The following is an 18,048-nucleotide window of genomic DNA, read 5'->3' as shown; positions in this document are numbered from 1 at the left end:
GGATCCTGTTTTCCGGAGGAATTACTGTTGTTTTGAGTTTGACTTTCAAATCGGTGCACTTTAGGCATAAATAAAGGATTTCTTTTCACAAAAGAAACGTATGTGACCCACCTAATATTTTTTGTATGTGTACGTATAGTTGTATATATATAAAAATAAAAAATCATGTTATTTGTATAATTTTTTTTGTGTTTATCTACGCACAGTAGACCTGTAGACCTACGATTATGAATTTATGATTAAACATGATTCTAGTTGTATTTTCTTAATTATCGTTCTAGGTGCACATTCCATTTACTACATGTTCCACAGAGATATAATAATTTCTAAATGGTTTAAAGGGTACGAACCATCCTTCGTATTATTTAGATTTTAAAATTGAATTAGAGGCATTCATTTTAATTTTCATTTTAATATCATTCCTTTCATAATATTTGACACATTTAACTATTTATATGAGTATTTAAAGAAAAAAAAAATCCAATATCATCATCAATGGTAATGATAGACGTCTACCAAATATATATACACGGAGATTTTTCAACTCGAAATAAAATAAAAAAAAATAAGAGATTTATTTTATACATTAAATAAGAGTAAAATTTAATTTACATGTAATTATATATAATAAAAAATAATTTATTTTTAAAGAGTAGCCGAACAATTGTCTATAAAAGGGGAAAAAAAAGGTATTTTCGTCAAAATTGAAAATAGACTGTAGTTTTGTGATCCAAAGGATAATAAGCTGATTAGTATTACTTTTATGAAAAACCAGTTTGGGATGATGCATAACTTAATTAAGGTTAGGTAAGTTGATTATACTACTATTATCAGTTGACCGACCACAGGCAACATACACTTTTGGACGTTCTTTTTTGTTAATTTAATCTTTCGGTGCTTCGTCAATTTGCCCGTTATCCAAGTGCCTAGGTTCTTCGTATTTAACTAAGGACACTTTTCTTCAATTTTATCCGTAGAAGACATTCTTGAAGTTTCATACTATCCTCCTTGGAAGTGGACAAAGCAAGAGTAGTGGCCACTCTCCCCTCCATGTTCCTTTCCTCTTCTTCTATAAATAATATATACTTTATGTTAACTCAATAAATTAATACTTACTAAAGATAAGTATGTAGTATGTACCATGCTATGATCTTTGTTTTTTTTTTGACAGGTACCATGCTATGATCTTGACCTAGACATGTAATTAACTTGATTATTAATTAATTAAGTTCATATGGTTGACATAGAATAAGAATTTATGCATAATAATGGAGGCTTATTGCTATATATATATATATCCGTCTCATTAACTATTTATTTGTTGTGCAAGATTAATATATGGAATTATAAGTTATATTTCGTTATCAAAGGAGCATAAATAAAAATAAAAATGTACAAATTAAATATCATCTATCCAAGTATGCGTCATGGTCCACCCCCTCTATATAAACCTAACATGCACATTTGAAAATTCCGATGTTAAATAGTACATTATTGCTAAATGATTTTAAGATAATAACTGAAATAACACAAGTAGTCCAAGTGAGATTTTCTGTGTGCGCTCCACTAAAACATTATGTTGATCAAGTGGAGATGTAATAATGCTATATATTAATTATCGCTCTTATTATTGGAACAAATAAAAAAGAGGGAGAGACACAAATTAAATTACATATGAGAAATATTTATTTGTTTGTGCTGGAAGAGGGAATAATTAAACATGTTTATGAATTATGATAGATGGACGTGAGTGTGCTATATATGGTACCTACATCATATGATCATATTTAATATCTCATATTTTCTCTTTTTTATATTTAAAATATAAACTTAGTCTCTATAAAAATTAATATGTTCCAAAGAGTAAAAATCAAATATATATGTTACGTTGTAAATATATCAAAAAATAAAAAATATAATTTTTTTTATTTAAAAATTAAGAGAATAATAATTAAGAGAATGAATCAGGATTTTCAATCTTTTTCTATTTAAAACACAGTCTAAATAAAAATAATAAATTTTATTAAAAAATAAAATAACAAATTTTAAAATATAAATTTAAATTCATTATTAATTTCAAGAGGTTTGGTGCGTAAGAGAAATTTTAGAAACTAATAAAATTAAATTTAATTCGAATTAAAAGTTATTTTCTTTAAAAATTGAAAAATAAATATATAAAAATTAATTAATAAATTACTAATTATGTAATATTGTTCTGTATTATCAAACTACGCAGTGATCAATAGATGAATGAATAAAAAACATGCAGTATATGACAACAGATAGAGAGAGAACGTTTGAAAGAAAACAAAGTCTGCCAATGCCGTGCAAAGTCGTTCTTAGGCTTAGTTTAGTAAAGCTTTTATTTTTTAAAGGTAATTTATAAAAGTTAATTTTTAAAAGATGACTTTTAAAAAGTTGTAACATTTATGTTTGGTAAATTAAATTAAAAATTATTTTTAATAATCACAAGCAACAATAATTATATTTAATAAAATAGTTTTCAAAATTTAAAAATACTATAATAGATATAAATGTAAGCATTAAATTTAAAAATTAGTTAACATACGAAGTTATATTAGACTTTTAAATTTTGAAATCACCAGCTAACTTTAAAAAGTTCTATCTTAGGTGCTTTTAAAAGTACCTTAATCTTTTAAAAGTTGCAAACACAAGCACATGATCTTTTTTATTTACCAAACATAAAATGAGGAGCTTGAACTTTTAAAAAGCACAAATACCTTTTCGAAAAATTTTACCAAACCAAGCCTTAGAACACTCGTCTCTATCACTTAGCACCATCACTTTGCACCGTATTCAGGTTCTCTCTCTCTCTTTTTATGGGGCTTATCTCGTAATATTCACATGAACTCCATGCATGCTTGATTGCCTGTCATGTATATGAACTGCTTTGAAAATTTGAAAATCATCTTACGTAAGACATTATAAATGTACATTGTGAATTTGTGGTATCTAGTAATGCGGTTTATTATTCTATTTAATTTATCAATCATCAAAATCATCCCCATCTTTCTTATTTTTTGAGCTGTTATATGACTCAAAATTTTATTGTATGTGGTGTTGTCCAAATTACATGAAAGTACTAAATTGTAGCATTAAAAACGTGGCCCAATCAAATTTAGGTAAATACAATAATAAAAAATTGGATAATTAAAAAAATTTTGTCGCTCTCACATATCAATATAATTTTTTAAATAATAATTAAAATAATTATTTTTAATTTAATTCAAAACATAATGAATAAGTATTTTTTTAATGAAATTTGAGAAAGAAATCAAAATTATTTTTAATTTATTTCTTTTTAAATTTTCCATAAAATTAAAATCATTTTTAAAATAATTTTTATTAAAATATATTATTTTTTTACTATTTTATCTTGTTATAAAATTTTATTTTTTAACACTTAACTTATCATTTATCAATAATGAAAAAAAAATGAGAAGAAAAAAGAAGCAGCAATGAAAGAGAAACAGATAAAAGAAAAAAAAGAAAAAGATAAAGGAAGAGAACTCGTTGGAATAGAAAAAAAGAATTAAAAAAAAAAAGGAAAGGAAGAGACAAAGGTGTAGGAAATTACTGTCACCGCCGCTGCAAATTAAAGAGAAGGAAGGATTGATAAAAAAGAGAATTGAGAGAGGACTCGGTTGCTGCTGATGGTTTATTGTTTATAGAAGTGTTCATTTTTTTTTTCCTCTTCGATCTTTATTTAATTAGCAATTTTGTTAGATAGATAATGAAAAATCTAAATAACATTAAATTTAGGGGTGTGCATGGGACGGGTAAAATCGGGTTTGATGTGACCTAAATCCGACCCGAAATATATACCGGGTCTATTTGTTAAACCCGAACCCGATCCTAAACCCGATAAAACTTATACATTTTCGGGCCACGATTATACCGGGTAAAAACCGGGTGAAAACCGGGCCGTTAACATTATATTACCTTGATACCTTCTTGTAAGTTAGCATGTAAAAATATCCAAATTTCTAAGACTCCAACCATTATTTGACATGGTAAAATTCACTTAGAAAAATATAATAAGAACTATCTCTTCTCTAAAATTAAAGTATAACCATAATCAATACTAATATTGCCTAATAACACTAAATATTTAAATCAATACAAATAACACAAGATTATGCATTAGTCTAAAGTCTTATGCATTTAAAACATTAAACATTAACTTATAGTCTTATATATAATGACTAATAACACAAAATATTAAGGTTTATAATACTTAAATTTCACATAATAATAGCCATCATCCATCACTAATAACACAAAATATTAATTGTGTATGATGACCGGGTCACCGGGCCGATTTCGGGTGACTCGAACTATGGCTCGGCCCCGACCCGAAATAATGACCGGGTCTACTTTTAAGACCCATACCCGGCCATAGACCCGATGAAATCACATCAAATTAGCCCCTAAAGTGTTCGGGACCGGGCCGAGTCTTCGGGCCGGGCCGGGCCATGCACACCCCTAATTAAATCCATCCAAACCTTAGGTATGTTTTCGATGTGGACGAACGGCGATGCTGATGCGAACCAACGGCGACAAAGATAGGCACGAGGAAGAGGAAGGCGATGTCATGGATGAGCGACGAGGAGGAAGGTGGCGCGGATAAACGGCGGCGGAGGATGACAAACCACAGACGGCGTGCGCTGCCTCTGGACTATGACTGCTCTGCTTCCTTCAGAGTTTTGTATGGTATTAGTTAATAATTAAATGATTTAAGGTTTATTTTAGAATTTTAAAATCGAAATTTTAAATTTTAATTAATTTAATTTTTAGATGTATATTTAAACTGTAATATATTAATAATTAAATATATTAAATCTGAATCAGAAATTTAAAATTTAAATTTTAAATTTCAGTTTTATTTAATTTGTATTTTGGATATATATTTTATTTTAAAAGATATTAAATTTATTCATAATTTTTAGATGTATTTATTTTATTTTTTTTAATTATTACAATAAAAAGTTGAATATTATATAATTTTTAAAAAATATCTAGTTAAATTATTATTTATTTAATTAACTAAGAATCTAAATTTTAATTTTAAATTATTTTTTTAACTGTTATTTATCTTGTTTAGGGTATACATTTAGCATATTCTATATTACTATTTATTATTTATAGAAGTGTTTTATTCTACATAAATAATTAGTACTATTGATTGTTAACTGTTAATGAAAAAAATTTTCTTTCCGTCTCTTTTCAATCTTTACCTTCTCTGTTTGTTCTAAATAAAGATAAATTATTTTGTTACGAATAATTTAGTTTCAAATTTTAAGAATTAAAAAAATATTTATCTTTTTAATTCAATAATCAGGATGATTCATTAATTTTATTTGAAATAACTCATTTAAAATTTGGCAGAAAAATTTTAAAAGTTATTATTTAAAAAATAACTAAAAAAAATTCTTATGACGTCATTTTTATACATGTTATTAAAAAAATTAATCTATCCATCTTCTTTTTACTTTGACACTTAAAAATAGTATATGTTCTATCATAATAGAATAATTTCATTCTTTTTAGTGAAATGATCTTATTATTATTGTCCTTAAATTTAAATATTAAAATATTTAAAATTAAATTATTATCAAATTATTAAATTATTATTATTGGTGTTATTTTAATTGGAGTATTTGATATTAAATTATTATTGTTGTCGTTATTCTTTGAGTACTTAACTTAAATTATTATTATTATTATGGTAATTGTTGTTGTGTTTGATGTTAATGTTTTTTTATCACCTTTACCAAGAGAAGTTGAAAAGGATATTGAGGTTATCCTTTTAAAAATTGATAGAGAATTCTTATTATTAATTTTTTTATTATTTTATTTCATTGGTGTTGAGAAGTTGAGAATTAAAAAATAAAATATTAAAAAGGAATAAAATAATAAAAAAATATATTTCAATAAAAAATAATTTTTAAAAATTTTTATTTGAAAGATGATTTAAAAAAATTAAAAATAATTTTAATTTCAATTGACCAAAAGAATATTGGTTCTTAATTTTTGAATTAAATTAAAAATAGAAAAATATTTTAATTATTATTTGAAAAATTATAATTATTTAACTTGCAGAACACTTTTACTGTCTATTAAATGTATACGTGGAGAAAAAAATATACCTTTTTAAGAGTGCGAGAAGAGGCATCGATAGAGATAGAGAGAGAAGCAGATCAAATAAAAAAGGGAGAGATAGGGAAGAGAACTCGTTGGGAGAAGAATGAAAAGTTGAAGGAGAAAGAAAGGAAAGGTTAGGCAGAGGCTACACGTTGCAGGAAGTCACTGCGCCATAGCCACCGCAGATTAAGGAGAAGGATAGATTGACAGAGAGGAGAGGAGAGAGAAAATGGTGTTATTTTCCTAACAGTCGAACTCTCTGTCTTTGCCTTTTCTCGCGGGAGAAGTTGCTGGGAGGAGAATCGGGGGAGAAAGAGGACACGGTGGATTCCAGTTAAGATGTAGTTGTTGGTGATGTGCTATTTTTTTTCCTTCATCTACTTAATCTTCAATCATTATTTTATCTATTTTGTTTTACTGTTTATGGTTTATGAAAGCGTTCTTGATTGTTAACAGTTAATGGGTTTTTCTCCCTCTCTCTCATCTTCATCTCTTCTGTTTTTTTAATTTAGTCCCAAACCTTAAGAACCAAAAGAATAATTATCCCTTTAATTCAATAATCAAAATGGTTAGGTGATGTTAAATTTTAAATTAAATCCATCTCTCTTCTCCTCTGCATTGACATTCAGAAATAGTATATATTCATATGACAAGAATGATTCTACCACTGTTATCTAACATATAATTTTTTAGTGAAATAATTGTTTTATGGTTATACTTAAATTTAATTATTAGAGTTAAATTATTATTATTAGTATGGTTTTTATTGGAGTACTTGATGTTAAACTATTATTGTTGTCCGTAGTTCTTTGAGTACTTATGTTAAATTTTTATTATTATTGTTATTATTAATGTTTTTTTTACCACTGTTAACAGGAGAAGTTGAGAAGGATATTAATATGATCCATAGAGAGTATGCATCAAAGGAATTAAGGTTAGTACCTGCTAATTCTGATGATAATGCATCTACTAAAAATATTGTTTATCCACTTTCGACAGAAAGATAAAGTTTGAACAAGCTTCAGAAAGGTACGCTTTTTTCCTACATGTGCATTCAAAAAAATAGTAAAAATATTTAACAGTATTAACAAATCAAGACGTTTGATATTTCAATTCAATCAAGATCTTCTCGCATTCTTAAATGTTATTTCAGCGGAGAGGTCTACAATGTTAATTTTATGAAATTTATTTCAATTCCAAACTTTAAATCATCAAGAAAGAAGAACTAATTTATTGTTCTTTTAGATATTTATTTTATTTTGTGGATAATTTTATTTTGCAATTTGCATAGTTCTTCTTTTACAACAGAAACTCTTCATGTTGAATATATAGTCTCTTTATCTTCAAAAATTATTAATGAAATGTTGGATTTAGTTATATAAATTGTTGCTTATTTATAGTTTATGAACTTTATTTTCAGAGATGATAAAAATACTATTTTAATTAATTTAAAAAGTTAAAAGAATTATTTTGAATATTATCTCTATTTGTTAACATGTCAGTAAGATTTCTGTGTTAACGGTATTAATTTGATAATGGACGGAAAAACTATATATTTTAATTTTTTATTTTAAATTGAGGAACTTTTTAAAATTTCTGAAAAGAACCACTTTGGTTATCTCTATAATTTTTTACTAGTGAGCTTTTTTTTTTAATGAAATTGTTAAAAAAACATTATGTTTTCTAAACACACTTGTCATTATTATTTAAAATAGATATTTAAAAAGTTTTAACAAATATACTATAAAATATTAAAAGCTTAACCTTGTTTAAATATTTAATTTAAAAAAATGTATATTTAGTACTTTGACAAGTACAATGCAACATTTGTTAGAAAATTTTTATTTAAAAAATTAAATAAAACAAATATATATTAATAAAATTTAAATTAATTTAACTATTCTTTTAAGAAAAACTTTTCATATTAGTAAATCTTAACAAATATTTGTGAAAAATTAGTATTATAAATCTTTTATATATTAGCAATATCAATTCTAAAATAAACTATTTTTTATTTTTTTAGTACTATCTTTTAGTTTGACATTTCAATAATTAATTTACAATAAATTTAAATTTTATTAAAAATTTGATGTTGGTTAATAATAAATTATTATTATATAAGATAAAATTCAAATTTTTCATATTTATTTAAAAAATAAATAAATTAAATACTCCACGGAAGAAGCCATGACTTCATGAACACAAAAGTTAGATGCAATTTTAACTCATATTTTATTAAAGTTACTACTGCTTTTAGAGGCATTAAGTTTTTAACTCTCATCTACTCACCACTAAGCCAAGTGGATTATTGTATACTGCTAGGTTAAAAATTATATATATTTAATAAACGGGTTAACCATCAAAAATATCTCTAAAGTATTTAAACATTGACAAAAATATATTTGAATTTTATTATCGACAAAAATACCTTTAAATAATTTAAAAACACAACAACAATATCCAACAGTAAATATATATTTTTAAAAAATACCTTAGAGATTGAATTTTGATACAATTTTTTCAAGCAAAATTATAAAAATAATATATTATTATACATAAAAATTGGTAATTTTTTCTTAAGTATATATTTTTTTTAATAATTTTTTTGTTAACAACCAATAATATTTTTTAAAAATTACAAAATAATATATATTTAACAAAAAATTACCAAATTTTAAGAATAATAATATCTCATTTTTCTAATCATACTTACAAAAAATTACATCAAAATTCAATCTCTAATGTACTTTTTGAGAAATACATATTTAATGTTAGTTTTTTTGCAAGATTATCTAATATTAAATATGTATTTTTCAAAAAATATATTAGAGATTGAATTTTGATACAATTTTTTGCAAGTATGATTAAAAAAATGAGATATTATTATCCTTAAAATTTGGTGATTTTTTGTTGAGTATATATTTTTTTTGTAACTTTTTTGTTAACAACTAATAATAATTTTAAAAAATCATAAAAAAATATATACATAGAAAAGAAATACCAAATTTCAAGAATAATAATATCTCATTTTTTTAATTATGCTTATAAAAAATCACATTAAAATTCAATCTCTAAGGTATTTTTTAAAAATATATATTTATTGTTGGGTATTGTTATTATATTTTTAAATTATTTAAAGGTATTTTTATCGATAGTAAAATTTGGGTGCATTTTTGTCGGCGTTTAAATAATTTAGGAATATTTTTGGTAGTTAACCCTTAATAAACATTTCAAATAATTTAATTTATAATTTGTATACTTATTTAATTTAATTTTATCATATTATAAAATACTTAAACTTTCATTTATTTTTTTATTTAAGTATAATATATATTTTATTATTTAACAAAATTAAATATATTCTTATTAAAAGTTTCTAGTTTCTTAATATATTATATATGTAGTCATTGTTTTGTTCGTTCTATTCGTTTTAAATTTATTTATTATGATTGTAGATAATCTTAAACTATAGGTTATTATTTGTATTTATATTTTTTTATTTTTATCTTTTAAATATAAATTTTTATTATAATTTTATATATTTATTTAATTGTGATCAACTAGTTTAATGATTTATCTATTAAACCAATAATCTAATAACCTAATAGTATAACCAATTTGATTAGCAGTTCAGTCACCAAAAAAAAAATTTGATTACCAGTTCAATCCGATAACTATTTACGGTGAGAGCATTTGCCTCGGTTGAATTTTAGAAAAAATAATTGTATATACACGTATATATTGTTTCAATTGTAATAATATGTTTGTCCTTACACTTAAAATATTTTTATTTATTTAAAAAATTTTATGTTATTAAATATCAATAATAAAAAATTATTGTATTATATAAATTTAATTTATTAAGATTGAAAAAAAATAAAATTATTCAAATAAAAAACAAAGAAATAATAATAATAATCCAATTAACTAACTATTCAATGTCAAATTTAATTTATCAACTATAAATAGGAGACTCGAACCCGCAACCTCTTAATTGAGTATGGGGAGACTATGCCATTTGAGCTATTACTCATTACTAGATTTGTTTGGGTCTGTTATGTATATTATGTGTATGTATATACTAAAATTAGCTATTATGTATTTGTTATAAATATATTTTTATTTAATTTATTTTTAATATATATTTTATATTTTAATATTTATTTTAAATCAGTGAATAATGACTGATTCATAGCTGAGTTTAAATAATTTTTGATATTATAAAAAGATCATTCTTTTTTTAAAATATTTTAAAATTATTTTTATCATTGATAAATTTATTTCACTCTTCATGTGTTTGAGTGGTGGAAGTTCGTTTATACCGTTATGCTAAGCTAATCTTTTAACGTATGATTGATGGATTTTTGTACGCTTTTGATATAGTTTAATTTTGATCAAAGTTGAATAATCGAATCTACTATTCGATAAATGTTAAAAACTAGTGCTATACTATTTGTACATAGCAAAAATATTTTTTTAATGACTTTGAACATATTTGGTCTAGGACGATGAAAAATATATTTAAATGTTTTTAAACATTTTAATTTTTGGTTGGCTATCTTTTTTTCTTTGAACGAGATTTTACACTCTGAATGCACGTTTACTTCTTCCATCAAATTATTAGCTAGAGAAATTTTTTTTTGATCCTATCCTTTATTTTCTTCTTCTACAAAGAAGCACACAAAACTATGCATCTTAAAAATTATTAATTCTACTAAAAAATTAATTAAATAAAAAATTAACTATAAAATAATAATAAAATTATAAATAATAAAAAATTATAATTCAACATAATATTAAACAAGAGTACGGAAAGTATTAAAAAAAACATGGATTCTATTTTTTTTTGTTTGATTTTATAAAATTTATCTTTATAATTCTTGTGTATTTTTTATTGTAGTTCTCTTGTGAAATGAATGATTAATCTGGTTAGAAAAGATAAATTAAATAAAAATTAACTATAAGTAATAATAAGATTTGATCATTTGATCACTTCAATTGTTGACGTACTTAATCACTAGTAAAGTTCCAGATTTGTTAAGATTCCATATTTCAAAGGTGAAGAAATATTGAGTTGGACGTATAATTTTTTAATTGTGATTTTTGTGTATTATATTTATTGTTGTTACTTTTTTTATAAAATGAATTGTTGATCTCATAAGTAGAGCAAATTAAAAAAAAATTAACCATAAATAGTAATAATAAAAAAATTATAGAATATTAAAAAATTTATCAAAAAAAAATATGCTTATAAATTATTTTTATATCATTTTTATATTTAATTATGTGTTCCAGACATAATTTATTTTGAATTGAAATTGTGTCATTATTATTAAGTGTTTTCGGTGTCAGAGTTAAATGAGTGTACTTGGTTTCATTGATTTAAATTTGCTACAATGAGGTCATATAAGATAGCTGTAGTAGTTCAGTGTCATTTAAGGCATATTGATGATATTTTCTTATCCAAAATTGATTTGGATATGTTTTGTGATTGGTTGAGTCTTGTTTATAGGCTTGTTTTGAATTGGGTTTGTATGTCATCATCATTAAGTACTTTTGGTGTCATTGTGAGTTAAACATTGTGTTGTTATCTATTAACCAACTTTTTTTATTACATACAGCCAAAATGATAATGAAAAAAAGTTGTTGAGACAAACATCTCAAAAAAGGAGGCACCATAATATGATGTAAGCATATATACGTTAAAACAACTATATTTTTATTGGATAAATATATATAACATAATTTTCAATTCTTTATAGAAAACTCATGATTTACGGTGCTCTACAAGAATAATATCTGAGACAGTAAAATGAGTGAAGAGAAGAAAGGTCTTGTGGATGAAATGGGATTTAGTGCTCTGACACAGCTTTTGAAGAAACTAGCTCATGACTTCGATTTATATAGAAGCTGCCTAGCACGCGTTATGTATCGACCCAACTCCTAGTATGTCAATATCACACCAGAAGCTAAGCGTCACTAAATTGGTACCCGGGCTAAATTGAGAGACTAAATTGAAAATTGTACTAAGCTGAAATGCCACCAAAAAAGATGCCAAAAGATGTCCCCATAGCCGGAATCATATAACGCCGTTCGACAGACCTTAGTGTGGCTTGCCTACGGCCACATAGCTCCCCGAGGAAGGTAACTCCTCGTCCTCCAGATACTCCTCTTGGTCCTCCTCCTCTGAGTCCTCTGGAACAGCTACTCCACTAGAAGAACTACTGCTCCCATTTTTGCCACCCAAGATAGGTTTGTTGGCGTAAATTAGAGCCAAAGCCTTGCCCAGTGGTCCAAACTAAGCCTGCAAGTGCTCTACTAAGGAGTGTGGTGCCTGTGGTGCCGGAAGTATGATCACATTTGGAGGTGGATTAGATATGTACGCCTCATCTGCGTCAGGCTTAGGAGCCGCCTAATTGAAAGCTTGAGTTGGGATAGGTGGTCTGGGAAAAGGATAACCTAGTGCATCAGGGAGAAGTCAAGAGAAAGAGAAATCATAGACATGTCCGGATTGAAGTCCGGGCTGTCCAACGGGTGCAAGAAAGGTCTGTCGCATAGTACATATAAATGAATACGAGGTTTCCCGCAATAAACATCATAACTCCCGAAGGTCGGGTTCTCATATATAAATAGATGCCCCACATCATAAAAGAGAACTCCCATCTCCATCTGAAGGGAAGAATTGGGTATAAGAACTTGGGGTTTTCTCTTCTATGAGGTGGGACATCCGTTTATATATGAGGACCCGACCTTCGATAGTTATTATGTTTATTGCAGAAAACCTCGTATTCGTTTATATGTACTATGTTACAGACCCTTCTTGCACTTGTTGGACAGCCCTGACTTCGATCCGGACATGTTGTATGTTTTCCCTCTCTCTTGGCTTCACCCTGACGCGCTAGGCTATTCTATCCCAAGACCTTTCAATTAGTCAGCTTTTGAGTCTGATGCAGATGAGGCGTACATACCTAATCCACATCCAGACATGATCATACCTCTAGTACCATAGGCACCACTCTCCCTAGCAGAGCAGTTGCAGGTGCAATTTGGACCACTGGGAGAGGCTTTGGTTCTAGTCTACACCAACGGACTCAGATGAGGAGGAGTTACCTTCCTCGAGGAGCGATGCTTTCGTAAGCAGGCCACACGGAGGTCTGCCAAATGGCGATATATGATTCCGGCTAGGGGGACATATATTGACATCTTTTTGGTGGCATTCCAGCTTACTACAATTTTTAGTTTAATCTCTCACTTTTGTTAGCACATAGAGAGATTATGAGGGTTTAAAAGTACCAGGCTAGTTCAGGTACCAGTTTAGCGGCTTATTATATGGGCCAGGGTCTGGGAATGTCTTATGTTTATATATGTACATATTTATCATATGGGATGTAAATTGGTTGGGTCTATAAACACTTTACTAATGACTATATCTCTCTTGGATGTATGACACGAGGTTTATATATTATGTTATTTTATTTATGCTTCTGATATTAATTATTCATGTATAGCTTGCAATGCTAAATCGATAAATATCTCCAAAACAAAAAATTTATCCCGTATAAATAACGACGTTTTAATAATGAATTAGACTCATATAATAAACAATAGTTAATAATTAGGAAGGCAAGTTAATAACTCTTAGCTTCTTGTGTAATCATGTAGAAGTTGGGTCGTTACACGTTATGGGAAAATCAAGATCACCCCTGTCAAGATAAGGGATGCACTTGGTTCAAATGCAATTGATAAAATTTTCATTTCTAATCTATTCTATCAATAAAATTTTGGTATTATTTTGATATTACTAACCTATTTCGATGCTATTTGAGGGGATTATTTTTCGAAATAATCATCTATAAAAATATCAATGAGGAGCAACAGATTGTCGAAGGTTCTTCTTTGTCATTCTTGACAAAATTTTAGCTGAAAATGAGTGTGGATAGAGATGAAAATCAATTAAAATTCAAGAGAATATTCATTCTCTTCATCCATAAGTGCTTCTTGTTACCAACAACAACAAGCAAAATTTTTTGGTTCACATGCCAACAATTCATAACGGGAATTGAATTGAGCTACTCATGTGCTCAACTTCCTTTTTTGATAGGTGTCTGTTTATGCTGATGATTATATACTTTCATGAATCCAAATTTATTAATACACCAACGGATACAGCATCTGGACCATTTGGATTGTAAATTGGACAAGGGAGAGGCTGGTTCAGAGGATTGAACGCGAGACAAAGGATGAAACGGTAACCTAAAAGAAATAATTTCTTTAAAATTTTGGTGTCACTATTTGTAAAATATTGTCATATTGATGTTTTAAACTGAATATGCTAATTAAATAACTTTCTATTTTAGAACTTCATAAAAAGATTAGAGCTGAGACAAGGAAAAGAAGAAGGATAAAAAAAGGAAAAAAATCAAGAAAAAAAGAAACATGTTATAGTCGATTCATATTCAAAAACACAAATTGATTCTTACTATGAGTAAGATTGAGAAACTATTTATTTATTTAAAAATATATTTTATTTTTTTATCAAAATTTTTTCTGTGTATCATCAAAAGAGAAGAAATCCATGAAAAACTAAAAAAAAATCTGGAAAGAAGGATGAAGAAAACAAATGATAAGCCTACAGAGTAATTATTATTTTTTAGTGTCATTTTTTAAATGTTTATTATATTTATTTGCCTGATATTTTTCTGTTGGTCTAATATGCAAGCTAAAAAGAAAGATGTTCCAAAAAGACAACAACGCAGAGAAAAAGAACGGTTGTACAACCTGAACAACCAAAAAGTAGTTAAGACTCAACAAAAGCTTGTCGTAATTGTTTAGAAACATAAGATTCGATATCTTATATTGTTTTATTTTTTTCTTGTTTGCTAAAATCTTCTAAAAGCTGTTGTAATTTCTCTAATTTCACTTAATAATGTTTATTTTGTCCCTAAAATACAAACCGTCAATTTGTTGAACAAAAATGATACGGTGTTTTAAACACACAGGGGTATGTAAATACACCAAGTAATCCCATGTAATTTCTTTTACCATTTCTTTATTTCTTAAATATAAAGCTACTGTACTATCCTAGATGTAGCGTGTGTGCTTCTAATAAGAACATTTTAATTGATGATTATAATTTCATATCTTTGTCTTTTAGAAAAAAAAAACACACACACAACAAATTCCTGTAAATTTTTTTTCAAGAAAAAATAGCACAAAAAGAGGAAAAAAAAGAATTTATAGCCTGCAATCTTGTAAGTTCTCATATAACAAAATTTATGTTCTGATTCAATAGTTGTGGTGCTGTGTTAACATAATTTCGGTACTTTTCAAGTTAAAGGTACGAGAAGAGAGATGGGAGGAAGCCAATTCTATTAAGAAAGATGTCTTAGTTAAATAGTGGAGAAAGAAAATAGCCCTGCTACCAGGGGTAGAGCTTAGCTTCGGCAATGGGGTCACGGTCCCCTCAAAATTTTTATAAAAGAATTAGTAGTACTATTAAAAGAGAACAAATGTAGCTCAATTGGCTTAAGTCTTAAATTTTTATATTAGATTTGTAGGATCAACTCCCGCTTTTCGCATTTATTCAATCATTTTTAATTTTAAACATTAACATCTTGAATTTGGATTTCAATAAGTTTTCACAAATTAAAGTTCATATTGGCTTATTCATATAAATTAAAATCTCATTCTCATTATCATTTATTATTATCATTATCAACAAAATTTTACAATTTTAATGTTCGAATTAGTTGTGATAAAATTAATTTCTTTTATCTATATAGTTATTTATTTTACAATAACATCTTGAACTTGAGTTTCAATAAATTTTTATAAATTAAAGGTCTTATGGACTTATTTATACAAATTAAAATCTCATTCTCATTATTATTTATTATTATCATTATCAACTAAATTTTATAATTTTAATAATAAAATTATTTGTAGTAAAATTAATTTCTTTTATCTATATAGTTATTTATTTTACAATTTTAATTTTAAAAATTTTAAAGTATTTTATAATATCTATCTATATAATTATTTATTTATTGTCATATTAATAATAAACTTAAAAATATTATATTTATAAATTTTATTTTGATATAAATATTATTATATAATTTTTATGTTAAAAAATTTTTACCCCCCAAAAATCTCTTCAAGATCCACCATTGCTGGTTGTTGCTAATAAAGAAGTCCACCTGGAAGCAAGAATGGAAGATGTAATGAAATCTCACAAGTAAACTATTCTTTTAGTTAATAATTAATATTTATATTTTATTTAATTTTATTGACTTAATGATACTTTCAATTTAAGTCTTGCTTACTGATATAAAAAAAATGTTTCTAATAATTGGCACCGAATTTCATTTAGTATCCCACCTAAATATTTTTGTTAAGACACACAAATCCAAAATTTATACCTTTATTACAATGAATTTTTGAATTAGTACTACACAACTTTATTGTCATTTAGATCATATTGATATATTTTTTAGAAAAAATTATTGTCTTTTGTATGAAAAGTCCAACTATTAATTTTAGGAGTGAAACAGAGGTGGTGTGGTATTACGACCTCTAAAATAAAATATATCTACATATATATAATATAATCAAAAGAATATAATATTCGAGGAGTCTTGAAGGTTGGTTAAGCAAAAACATGAAAAATAAAAGCGCAACGCTCAAGGTAACGATTGCTTGCGTACGAAGAAAGTAGATATAAATATATATAAAATAAGAGTAGAGAGTCAAGGATACAAAATATTCAAGCCCCAGACTCAACCTGCAAAGTTAAGGCTGGCCGGAGAATATCATATACATACATATACAATTTGAGTCCCAAAATACCCTAGTTCTCCATCAAAAGCCTCAACGAGGTGCAAGAGCTAAACAAAATAAGAAGTCTAAAAAAATAGCTAAACTCCGTTGTGATCGGAACTCCAGATGCTTAGCGAAATACCTCTCGACCTGCATCTGAAAATAACAACATATGTATGGGGTGAGAACCGGAGGTTCTCAACATGGTGATGGTGCATACATATATAAGATATAAGGTCCCGAAAAATCCAAAGGCAATCTAAGAACTCCGACACTCAGATTTAAATATTAATGTTTATAAATTGAAAACCATAAATAGGGTAGGCTATCTAAGGTTCTTAAGTCTAACTCAATTCTACTTTCTAACTTAGGCCCTGATTTTCCACTTTCCTCCAATCCTCTGAAACTCCGGTGCACAGACAAGCAATACAGACAAAGCAAACACAAGTAGGATACAGATACAGCAAGTAGCAATATAGCAGGTAAGCATAATAATCACATAGGCACGTCCAATTAATGTACAATCAAACAAAGCACACATATGCATATGATGTATGTCTATCCTACTAGCCATGAGCTCACGTGTCGATTAAATCGCCAGAACCTAACATATCCGGTAGCTAACCCAGATATTGTCTCTAGGTTGCGCATCCCCAAGGAGAACTTTAATGAAAGAGAGTGCCTTTCCACCTTCTCCAGGAGGTATCACGAAGGAGTATGTCTTTTCACATCAAAAGAATGTGCCTTTCCACTTTGCAACCAGATAAAAACGTGGGGAAAAACAAAACGATAGAGTGTGTTTTTTCACCTTCCCCACACACATCCAACTCGACAAGTGAGGGAATCCTTCATCCTCAACTTGCCAAAACCGTGAGCAGGACAGAAGCACCGTCCTCATAACACTAATCATAAATCTCATTCCATTCCCAATCATGGGTTAAACCTCATCATTCTCAGTTCTGTCATCCTTCATATTATCATCAGTATTTTCACACTTTCCAATCATAACTCACTATTTCACAAACTTTCTTCACTTCCAAGTTACCTCCTCTTTCTAGTTCAACC

The 18,048-nt window shown here is 27.0% G+C and overlaps 1 long non-coding RNA gene across 2 annotated transcripts; it reads left to right on the top strand.

Annotated features, from left to right (window-relative positions):
- The first annotated feature begins 6,163 nt into the window (after window positions 1-6,163).
- LOC112734762 (uncharacterized) lies at window positions 6,164-13,609 on the top strand. Of its 2 annotated transcripts, none has more exons than XR_011880472.1 (4): window positions 6,164-6,498; window positions 7,042-7,099; window positions 11,787-11,852; window positions 11,928-13,609. It is a non-coding gene; the product is annotated as an uncharacterized lncRNA (long non-coding RNA). The 2 variants fall into 2 exon arrangements; XR_003168427.2 differs by having other exon boundaries at window positions 6,164-6,516.
- The last annotated feature ends 4,439 nt before the right edge of the window (window positions 13,610-18,048 follow it).

This window comes from Arachis hypogaea, chromosome 3 (genome assembly GCF_003086295.3).
Source record: "Arachis hypogaea cultivar Tifrunner chromosome 3, arahy.Tifrunner.gnm2.J5K5, whole genome shotgun sequence".
NCBI lineage: Eukaryota > Viridiplantae > Streptophyta > Magnoliopsida > Fabales > Fabaceae > Arachis > Arachis hypogaea.
Note: the sequence above shows the minus strand (reverse complement) of the source record. Positions and strands in the feature narration are given on the sequence as shown.